Below are 12,451 nucleotides of genomic sequence, written 5' to 3'. Positions count from 1 at the left end.
ATTTCCTGTCATATTTTCACACAAATAGTAAAAACATATTTTTTCCTATTCTCCTTAAATGAGAAATCTTATGTTAATCTAAAAAACCATAGTTTTGATCTATTATATCTTTAAGTACTGTATCACGATTTGAAATGAAAATTATTTCTTTGCTTGTTTTGCCCCAATATAGATGCAAAGGCTGTTTTAAACGTAATATAATATTTATTTAGGACTATGATATTGAAGTCTTACATATTCGTTAAACATATGTTTTTTCTTACAAATCTGCATTGATAACAACTCATTCTTACCATCGTCTTCATGCATTGGGTTATGGGCGAAAACAAATGGCTATTATATCAATCCATATTTTTAACAGCCATAAGGTTATACATCATCGTGTAAATTGCTGTTTCACTGTACCATAGTAGTAGTAAATGGGGGCACCATAGCGACAATGGGAATTAGCATTACAAGACCCCTTGGGCAACTCTAGCGACAATGGAAAGTTAACATGGAGAAAAATCGTGGGACAATCTGGCGACAAGGGAAATTAACATGGAGAAAAATCGTGGGTCACTCTAGCGACAAGGGGAATTTAACATGGAACTATAGTGTGGGTCTGTCTAGCGACAAGGGGAAATTAACATGGGAATAGAGTTTGGGTTTGTCTAGGGACAAGGGGAATTGAAAATGGGATTTTTTTTTAAATTTAAATTTAAATTTAAACAAGGGGTAGGCAATGGAAAGGCTATCTCTTTTCGAGAAATATGGCTGGCCCTGAAAAGGGCCTTTGGGTTTTCTTCTTCTTCTTCTGCTTCTAATTTCTTCTTTTTCTCCACCAAGTTCTTATTTTATCTCCAACACTCTTTCTCTTCTTCTCTTTCTTTTTCTCCTGCTCTTCTTTCTTCTTCTTCTCTTCCTCCTCTTCTTTCTTCCTCTTCTCATTTTCTTCTTCTTTTTCAATCTTTTCGTTCCATTTGCTTATTCTTATTCTTTCCTCTTCATCCTCCTTCTCCTCCTTTATCTCTTTCATGACACCACTAATCTTGTCCTTTACCTTTTTTAAGTTATTAATTTCCATCTTTACACGATGGGGACTATAGGAATAATGGTCTTCAACCAGTCTTATTAACATCTGCTCCATCATTCCTAAGTTGTCTAAAACGTCTTGTAATGTTTGTATTTTGTCCATTTGGTTAGAAGCCATCTTCTTTTTTTATTCTTTGCAGAATGGTTTGAACGACGAATACTATGGGTTCTTATACTTAAAGCGCGTACGTGAAGGAAAACATCCCCCTAAAACGTAAAATTGATCTTACCTAGATCATGACCAAACAACGCGCGAACGTGAAGGAAAACATCCCCCTACTTTTTCATTTCATATAATAAAACCCAAACTATACTTTCTCATTTCATATAATAAAAACCCAAACTATACTCTCCACATACGCTAAGAAACAATAAACAAAATCCATAATCTACTATCCACACAATCTTACGTGAGCGCTTACAAAACCCAAACTATACTCTTCACATACGCTAAGAACAATAAACAAATCCATAATCTACTATTCACACAATCGTACGTGAGCGGGTACAAACACAAACACAAACACACAAACACAAACACACAAACTCAAACACACAAACACATACGCTAAGAACAATAAACTAATCCATAATCTACTATCCACACAATCGTACGTGAGCGCTTACAGAACCCTAACTATACTCTTCACCTACGCTAAGAAACAATAAAGAAACCCATAATCTACTATTCCCACAAACATACCTGAGCTCTTACAAGCACCAACACACAAACACATACCCTCACACTATCTTAAAAAAGAGTTAGTGTTTATAATCACACTACTCTACCTACACACATTGGCAAATCGATCGTTATTTCTTTTCTAGAGTATTGGGTAGCCCTGAAAAGGGCTGTTTTTTTTTTTTGAACTTCATGGACACCTGGTTAATGGTGGCACCTTCCAGGCCTAGCGCCACATACACATCTTGTCCCCCAGTTACTTTTTACCTTTTTGGGGGAGAGAGCAGAGGCAGGATATGTCGCTTCAGAATCCCAATTTTCGCTCTCTGGGATTCTGAAATTTCTTCTTCTTCTCTCCTTTTCCTCCTCCTCCTCTTCTTTGTATCTTCTCTCCTCCTCTTTGTATCTTCTTTCCTCTTCTTCTTTATATCTTCTCTCCTCCTCTTCTTTGTTTCTTCTTTCCTCTTCCTCTCTTATCCTTCACTCCTCCACAATGGCTTCCGCGGCCAGTTCATTTAATATGCGCCTGGCATATTCCAGATGCACATGAAGTTCCAACAGTTTCTCCAGTCTCGTGTTCATTTTTGGTGTTGATCAATCAACAAGGGTAGCTGGACTGCCGAACGAGTTTCAATTTATAGTGAAAGCGCGGACGTGAAGGAAAACATCCCCTAAAAACATAAAATTGATCTTACCTACATCATGACCAAAAAACAACAACGCGCGGACCTAAAAGAAACACTCACTCACTTTTTATGCTACCCATCACTATTTTAAAATTTTTTATAAATCACTTCAATAGACTATCCACATACGCAAAGCAATCCAATCTAACCCCAAATTTACACCTCAAACACCAAAAAAAAAAAAAAAAAAAGACATCATTTTAATCTACTATCCATACCAACTTACTTAACCACTTACAAACACAAACACACAAACACATACCCTCACATTTTTTTAAAAAAAGAGTTAGTGTTTATTTTCACACTACCTACACACATTGGCAAATCGATTGTTATTTCTTTTCTAGAGTATTGGGTAGCCCTGAAAAGGGCTGTTTTTTTTGTTTGCTATGGCATTCTTTTTAGTTTCAAAGAATGCGATGTCCTCTGAGGATAGACTTTCTGGCGATAGGTCTGCTTCTTCGGAAAGAGAAGAAGAACTCTTTGGTGTCGATACGACAATCGACAAAGCCTCTGTCAGCTTCAGGTTGCTGCTGCTGCTCTTGTTGTTGTTGTTGCTGCTGTCTCTGAAGTCTGTACTTCTCTGTCCATTCTTCTTTTTCCCTGTTCATTTCTTCTCTGAAGAGCTCTTCTATCAGGTCTTCAGTGATTTTTAACATTCTCACATTCTCTATTTCTTCTGGCTTCGGTATCAGACTGTGTCTGACCATATGCAAATTCACGTAGGCTTCGTTGAGTTTAGCTAGTTTGGAGCACATCTTCGTAGGAGGATGAGTCGACAATGGATGGTTAGACTGGAAACAACCCGGTTCTTAAAGTCAAAGCGCGGACGTGAAGGAAAACATCCCCCACACGGTTTTTGAGTCGCAACGTTCAGTGAGTGTCATGAGAGGGATAGTAAGAAATGAAAGAGCATCAATCCAACATTCTTATAGCTAAACAAAAGACAAAGGCATTTTTTTCAAAACACAACATTTTTTATTCAAAAATCACTTAACACTAAACAACAACTCTAACATTTTTAACAATAATCCAACAATATAACATCAAACAATTTTTTCAAAACACAACATTTTTTATTCAAAAATCACTTAACACTAAACAACAACAACTCTAACATTTTTTAACAACAATGCAACACTAAAAGTTTCTCCACTAGGTAAAGAGGGACAACAGTCTTCCATGGTTTCTAGTAATCTAGGATGACTTCTCTCAAACTGTTGATTTCTATGGTATTATCGAATTCTGCATACAGGATGACGTTCACCGTTTCATCAGGGTCTCGGTCTTTAAACTGAATTTCCACACGAATCTGGCCGGATTTTATAGGGTGGAAATGTCCCTCGTCGCTGCCTTGGTCTGGAGTGAAATCGAAAGCCCACAAAGCGTAGCCTCCTGCATAATCCTCGTACGTAATACCGTGACTGTCCGGTGGCTTCGTACAAGGACAAGTACGATCTCAAGTAATTCTTCTTTTTAAAGTCAGGTTCGAAAGGTCGGGTACACAAGGTCTTGCCATCGCGACTGACTTCGATTTTGGACACGCCAAAGTGTTGAAAGTAGAAAGGATTTTTTTCGGCAGCTCCGTTGAAGGCTGTATTCTCGACGATACCAACGATCAAACGTTTGGGTAACTGTCCTTGGAACAGATGATCTTCGATCATGGATCGCTGTCCCTTGGGAATGGTGAAGGTTTTCACTTCCACGCGTCGTATGGGATACTTGGCGGTCGTTCTGCTCAACGTCTGACTGATGTCGTTTCCCACTTTAGGCAACACTTCCACACGGCGTACGTAGAGTCTGGCTTCTAGGATTTTGGTTTTGTAACCGTCACTATCAGCCATCAAATGGAAAGCGGCACTGCTACGATTCAGTCTCAGGCGGACATCCACCCCGTTCAGCAAATACTTTTCTTACAACCACATGTCCAAATGCAAACGATCCATCAGTTCTAAACTTGTGTCGGCTCCCGTGATTCTCTTTCTTCGTTCTACAAATCCATCATTGTTGTCTTTCTTTTCATCAGTTTCCAATATTTCAAACTTGGTAGGTTCGTCAGCTTCCCATACCACACAGGCATTGAGATGAGTGTTCTTGGCATCTATTCCGTACGTCAAGAGATTTTCCAGGTAGGCACGATAAGGGTAAGTATCCATGCTGCTACTGACCAGTTTGTTATTCAAATACAAGTCCACTCCACTGAACAAGGAATGCATGAAATTGTTGACGGGAGCTACTGCTTCATCGTCTATAGCACCTCCAGTCTTATCTAGAATTTTGACTTTCAGGTACAAGTAACTGCTATTCAGATCGATGTAATCTTCGGGCTGTCCTTTGATTTCAAACTCGATGGGAGCGGAATCGGTCAGTGAGGAGACGGGGTGAAATTCCACCCACTGGGATTCTTGCATCGTCATCATCGTGGGGGGCATGGCAAACAGATCCAGTTCCGTCTTGGAACAAGCGCAAGATTCTCGGTGCATCATTTTTTTGTCTCTTTTCTCAATAATCGAAAACGTCTAAGTCTCGAACGGTTCTTCTTTTCTTGGCCTTTCTCGCTTGAAGTCTGGTGAAAGGGTGTTTTCTTCGTCGTCTCTTTCTGCCTTGTCCTTGCTGAATGCCTGACTCGGTAGCGTGCAGGGCATTTATAGGTGTTTCTCGTTGGCCTAAAATGTCTTTGCCCGTTTGCAGCAAGACATTTTTGCCTGCCCTCATGAAGGCTTCTTTAGGGTTTTGTTTGTCGATGATGACATTTTGGAGAAATTCTTTGCCTTGCGTCAGTGCCGCATCTTTCAAGGCGTGCAATCCGCGTGTCACCATCGGTTTCAACACCGGGGCCACCGAACGAAAGGCCGATTTTAACATATCTCCTAAGCCGTGTCCTCGCTGTTGAGCAACCCCTCGGTACACTGGATACATGACTTAAGAGTCGTGAGAGAACCGTTTTCGAAAATGGAGTTTCACCGTGACTTTTCCTTTGGTGAATGGAATATTTTGTCCCAGATCTCCTTTTATAGCAATGTTGACCGTGTCCAAATACGACTTACTGACAGGCAAATAGTGAGGATGGACAAATTCGCGGTGGACGTGGTAAGTCTTTCCACCTTCCTCGTCAGTGTTCGTGACAGAATCCACTTTGAAAGGAATGACACGCGGTAACGGTACGGAGGTGTGTCCCACCACGTTGTACTCCACCACATCGGAATACACGAACATCAAATTCAGTCCTTGGTTCAGTTCTACCGGGGCACGAAATAACTTGCTAAAAGACTCGTTGTCGTAAACGATGGGTAATTCGTTTTTCTTGATCATGGTCTTTCTCATGTCCATGTCTCCGCCCAACATGTCATACAATTCAGGACAAAATAAAATGGACAGGATTTTACTCCGTTCAAATTTCATCAAGAAGCGACGAGCTGCTTTGTGGTACTCCATGGTGACATTTTTGTTGACATGCTCCAAAGCTTTCAGAAACACGACATTAAACCTGGAGGTTATGGTGCTGACCAAATGTTGACCACTAAAATAATAGCCTGGGGGAATGAACAAGTGATAGGTGGTGTACTTTTGTGTACGGGTTTTCTTGTCATATTTGACATTGCTATCCATCCACTGTTGCATTTGCTTGTCATGAACTTCCACATCAAAAAAATTTTGATTGGGAAGGACATTGAGGACTTGGGTCGGGTGAATCATTTCTACTAAAGCCACTTCCCAATGGGCTTCGTGATCTAACTGGATGGCCTGAGGTAATTTGGCCGTGTAACAGCACAACGTGTTCTTGGGAAACACCTCCATGGAACTGTCACTGGGTAAAGTTAAGTAAAATTGGTTTTGGTGACTCATAATTCCAGAGTTCTGTGGCTGTCCGAGGGGTTACTGGAAGTCAGAGGCGTGTCTCCGCCTAAAATGGGGTTCTGGTTGTGATTGAAGTGGTGACTGGCACTGGCACTGGACACAAGGTTCCCGGGGTTCCCGTTCGAGGTGAATTTCAGGGAGGGATTAGGAAGCAGGTAACCGATGCAACTGCTCAATAAAATGGTCGACAATTGTTTGTCTCCTTGTTGCAAACTCAAATTGGCGATGGCTGCCCCGATGACACAATACACCACGAAGATTTGGCAGAAAAAGACGATTTGCGTTTTAGGCACACGTTCTCCACACCACACCCACAAGGGTTGTTTTTGTAAATCTTGCACAGAAGAACTAGGTGAAGGAGGAGTGGTCGACGTAGCTGCGTCTGCTGTGTGAAAGGGCATGATGGTCACTTCTTTTTATAGTCGATGACTTGCGAAGCGTCGATCCAAGAATCAAAACTGGGTGGATATCCTTTCCAACGTACTTTGACTTCTTTGACACGTCGTTTGCCCACTTTACGGGTTCTGCGTTCGAGAATGCTTTCGATGTCGTACACGTCGTCTTCTTTTTTGGTGACACGTTGTAACTCGGGCAAATAAAACGTTCCTTTGAGCACTTCTCCGTTTATGTCTTCCAATTTATAGACGGCAGGATGACGGCCATGCACTCGTCCAGTGACGCGAAACAATTCGGTCGTCCAGTTAGGTAAGTAACCTTTGTCGAAAGTGCGTTTGGTTTTGCCAATGCGCACCCAATCTCCTACGGCCAACTCTCCACTTTTCTTGGGGACAGCCCTCGTCGGGGACGTACCAAACAGGCGCTCAAACACCAACACTTCGTTGTCGGGAGTCACGTCTTGCGGGGCACGTCCGATGCTTCGATGGTAAGATTGGTTGTACGCTTGCACCAGGTGCGGTAAGATGTCGATGTACTTCAGAGTGTGGTGATGCGTAAAATATTTCCAAATGCGTTCTTTCAAAGTGCGTTGAAAACGTTCCACGATGCTGGCTTTGGTTTCGGGATTCTCGGTGGTAAAAAAATGAATGTCACGTTTCTTTAATTCTTTTTGGAAAGCTTGGTTCAGAAATTCGGTGCCTTTGTCCGTTTGCCATCGAAGAGGGTGACGACCGCTTTGTTTCAACACCCGTTGCAGGGCTCGCACTAACTCGCTGCTCGATTTGGAAGTCAAGGGCACGACCCAGGCAAATTTGGAAAAGACGTCGATGACACAAAACAAATATTTGTAGCCACGATTGTAGCTGGCCAAATGAGAGACATCGGCTAAATCGGCTTGCCATTGATGATCGATGCCTTCCACTCGGGTGCGACTTCTGGCAAACTTGCGTCGAATGGGTTTGTGTAAAGTGTAGGTAGCTTGTTCTTGTAACCATCGTTGCACTTGAGGTAAACGGAGACTTTTCAGTCGCGTTTTGGCAGCACGATACAATTTTTGAACTCCTCCGTAACCTGCAGGATGGGAGGGATCGTAGTAAATGCTAGCTAAGACTTTTTCCATTTTTTTGTGTTGGTTGGTGTGTTAATAAGACACCCACTCTTGGAGGATGCTACTCTTTTTCTCTTGGGGTATTTTCTTGGATTGCAATGCTTTTCGTGTGCGGCCAGCAATAGGTGTCGAAGAGGAGAAGGATGTCTGAGCGGGGGATATCGGTTCTTGTTTCACTTCTGTCTTTACTTCTGTCTTCACTTTCTTTTTCTCTTGTGATGAAGAAGGGGTGGCCATCATCTTTTTAATCCATCCAATTCTGGAGGTAGGTGGTGTTGTTAACTTGCGTACTTTTTCTGGTGGAGTTTGAAACCTTTCCTCTTCTTCTCCTTTTTCTGTCTTGGTCACGGGTACTGGTGGTACTGGTACTGGTACTGGTACTGGTGATGGTGCTGGACTTTTCATCAAGGTCTTAAAATCTTTCAGAGTGGGTAGAGCTGTTTCGTCTAAAGCTTTCTGGTGAAAGAGTTGCAGTCGTTGCAAGAGTTGACCGTACTTTTGCGATTTTTCTGTTTCGGACAAATCTTGGCGATCCATCAAGGACTGCAATTCGTGTTGTAACTGGGACATCTCGCTCAAATGGGGATTGGGAGGTAAATGCGGGGTGTGTTGTTCTTGCCACCGATGGTATTCCATCCATCGTTTGTAAGGCACTAAAGCTAGTTTTCGTCCTTCCATGGGGTTGTCAGGGGTCGATTCTGAGATCTTGGAACTTCCGAGGCCTTTTTATCTTGCTCCCACCAGTCCTCCCAACATGGTTCCCAAGACTCCTTTCAGTATGGGGCCTAACAAGAGAGGTAAAATACCTCCACGTTGCACTAACATCTTCTTTTTTTGACGAATGAGAATTTTCTTTTGAACCATTTGGCGAAGAACGTGACGATGTTTGCCTAAGCATTGTTTCTGGTGTTTGGACAAAGGGATCGTGCCTTTCAAAACGTTCAAACAACATTCGTACACGGTATCGATGACCTCTTTGGAGGCTGTTTGAATGAGTTTTTTTCGTAGGGGTGGAGAAGCTTTGAACAGGACAGATAACATGTCCCCATGTTTGGCTAAACGTGGTGGCAGTCCTTTCCTTTTCAGGCCTTTTTTATACTGGAACGCGTCGCCACTGATTGTCTTTACGTCGTATTAGTTTGAGGACAGGCATGACACGTCGTGCAGGGGTACGTAACGGACTAAATCGAGCCAGTTCTTGCTTGGACATATCCAGTAAACTTTGTAACATGCCCGATCTTTCTTGAACTTTGATTTTGGGAGAAGGTACTTTGTGAGCAGCAGCCACTGCCACTAAATTGGAAGGTCCTGCCACTGGGGAAGTTCTTTTGGGGGTCATCAACGGAGAAGTTCTTGGTGTGATCAACGTCTCCAAGTACTCTTCAGTTCTGGGTGTCATTAACGGAGAAGTGGACAAACGTGAAGCTGTCGGAGACGCAGTCACCGCCGTGGCAGGTCGTGGTTTGCGAGTGTAAGGTTGCGTCCTGGCCGAAGTGCCTCTCTTGCGACTAGTTTTCTGTGGACTTTTCTTTTTCTGGGGGCTTCTTTTCTTTTTCCGGGGTGGTGGTGGTGTCTGGTCAGAGGAGGGTCCTGCCACTGGAGAAGTTCTCCTTGGGGACCTGGTCTTTTTCTTCTTGGGGCTTCGTTGGACTTTTGTCTTGGGTATAACTTTGGGGGCATTAGGATCCCATCTTAAGAGTGAGCGAATGATGACCCCTCCTAGAGTACCGCTCCCTCCAGGTTTCAAAATGATTTGTTTTTTGGTTTGAGTGTCGATGCGGGGATCGGCCAGTTGGACCAAAGCGACTTTGTTTCGATCAAAAAAGCGTTTGGTTTGATGAGGAATCTGAATGATTCCTTGGAGTAATTGACGTGCCGTCACCGTGAACCATCGTAAGACTTCTTTGAGACTAGCTTCTAAGACACGAGCTCGTGTTTGTGGATTTTTTTCTCGACTGATGCCATACAAGGCACGAATCAATTTGACGGGAAGATGCGACTGAAGGGACGTCATGTTCGCACTGTGTGAGACAGACGAAAAAGGGTCTGAGGTTTTTATAGATGTTTTTATGGGGAGTGAAATGAAGTCGAGGACGGAGACGTGTACAGGACAGGCCCTCCGTCTTTCCACCAGTGGTGAAACAAGTGGGTACGAAATCGCAAATCCTCGGGAGTTGTAGGTTTCAAATCGACGAGTAAATAGGCGTGTGGCGTTTGAGTGGCACCGTCGTACGCCTGAGTCAGCCAAGGCGTTCCTAACTGTTTGGCTAAGACTTGCACTTGCGATTTATCTCGAGGGCTTTTAAACAAGACCACGTAATGCGCATTGAGACTGATGGTGCGATGGGCTTTACTTTGTTGAAACAAATTTTGGGTGATGTAAACGACACTGGCATTACGGTGATGCCCTTTGCGCGTGAACCACAGTTTAATTTCTTCTTCGTCTTCTCCTAACATGTCGTCGAAAATGACCAAATGGGTTTGACGGGAGTCAAAGACGATGCCGTCGTCTTCTTTAGGAATGCCTTCCACAAACACGATGGAATCGCCTTGACTTTCTCGCAAGAGGCTGTACGCCGATTGCCACTCTTTGTAACACCACACGATCCGTTGAGGGGGCCGATCGATCAAATGATGTTTATGTTCGATCAAACGTTTGACGAATTCGGTTTTGCCTGAACCGCTAGGTCCTGCAATGAGCATGTTAAAGGGATGGCGAAGATACAAAGCCTCCCAACTGGCACGATCTAAGTGTTCGTCGATGACTTTGACAGTAGAGGAAGAGGGAGCAGAGACAGTAGAGGTAGCCATGGTGTGAGGAATGTCACTTGTGACACGAAAAAACAAACAAGACAAGAGTTTATATACTTTTTCAGAACACGTTTATTGAATGTTTTTTTCAAACATGAATACGAAAGACAAAAATACATAAAAGCCAAAGGCTTAAGTACAAGAATAAAAGGCACATGAACGTGGAATAAAAAACAAGTGTCTGTACAACAACCACATGTTTTGGGTAATGTTCTAACCAGTTCTATAATAGGGGGTAAGGTCACACAAGTGTCCTCCCGAAAGGGTCTTTCAGGCCTGTCCACGACAGTCCTGTCCTGGGTGACGGGTTCTTCTGGCACCGTCACTAACACAGGTTGAAAAGTAACTTTTTTCCTTGAATAACTCTCGTGCATACTGGGCCACCTCTTGTGTCCAAGCCTCAAAACCCTGGTCTCGGTGATGTCCAACATTTGACTCCTAACCAATCTGGTTTCTTCTTCGTCAACGACATGGTAAGTTACTTCAATGAACAATGAACTATTGGTCTTGGACGTTGTCCCTTTTTATATGCTGACCAATATCGATGTGACCGTACGGCAACGTAAAGTGATTGGGAAGTCTCACTCGCTTCTGGTACCCGATTTGATAGATTTTTTCCAGGGACCGACTGACGATGTGGTGAGTTGGTAAACGTACAATCTTGTTCGGTTGATAAGTGGTCACTTTAAAGTTTCCGTCCTCTCCCGATTGCAAGGCTTCTTTCAATACCCCAAAGTTGACCACTCGACTGGTACGATGATTCAGAGTCAGTCCTTTCACTTTGCACGTCGTAGCCGTAATTTTTGGGACCACCACTGACGAAACTTAGAATCTTGTCGTCGGGATGCTCGTCTGTCCAGGCTCCTAAACGGTCTCCTTCGATGTCAGGGTGCTGTTGACTCGGGTGATGGATGTAAATGCAACTGTCCGTGTCAAAGTACAGGACGCGTTCTTCTAACAGTTCTAAAGCTTCGTACAATTTTAAGCGAGCATGAGCTGTCACGTAAGCCGCAATGATGACATTTCCAAAAGGGTCGTCTTTTACAAAGTCCAGATCTTCTTCGTAATTGACCAAGATCAAATCCTCTCGAACGACGTCCACGTGTTTCATGTATTTGGTTTTGTCGTGAATCATCTGGAAGTAGCGGGAAGGTTCTGTCAAATATTCCGTCTTGGGTAAACACGGTCGTTGTGCCATTTTACCCCACAAGCAATTTAACATCACTTTGGCAAACGATCGCCTGCCTTCGTTTTTTTCGATGTGGTCTAAAGAGATGCCTTCTTGTGCGTAGTATTTCTCTTTGAATTGTATTTGGTCTTCGGGAGTGTGACACCAGGACGGATAGCCGCTGGCTTCTTGTTTCAGTTTCAAAAAGGCATCCACGTAGTCGGCGAAAATGCCTTTCTGAGTAGGGTCACCCTTGTGGTACTGTTGTGTCTTGGGAAAGTGGCAAATTTCGTACACTTCTAACAGTTGGTATCCCATGTCCAGAGCTTTCAACAATTCCACGCTGACCCAGGTTCCCGTCAAGGCACGTTCTTCCTGGCTGTGATGGCAAGGTTGGTCCTGGTTGCACGTTTCGGCACAAGTACGGCACAAGGGAAACATCAGTTTGCCTTGACAATGGTGAGGTAAGACGGGATGGTATAGGTTCGTGGGAGGCAAAACTTTACACTTGATCAAGCCTTCGTATTGTCGAATGTTTTTCAGGTCGATGTGTTCCGTGAACAATTGTGGGTGCCCTACAGGAAAGCGACAATATTTGCACACGTAGGGATACAGCGAACACACGTCCAAGTATTTGATTTCTTCTCCTTTCTCTTCGTCGGCTTGGT

Source organism: Sinohyriopsis cumingii, chromosome 14 (genome assembly GCF_028554795.1).
Source record: "Sinohyriopsis cumingii isolate HCF-2022 chromosome 14, ASM2855479v2, whole genome shotgun sequence".
NCBI classification, from domain to species: Eukaryota; Metazoa; Mollusca; class Bivalvia; order Unionida; family Unionidae; genus Sinohyriopsis; species Sinohyriopsis cumingii.
The sequence above is the reverse complement of the archived record's forward strand: the minus strand, read 5'-3'. Positions refer to the sequence as shown.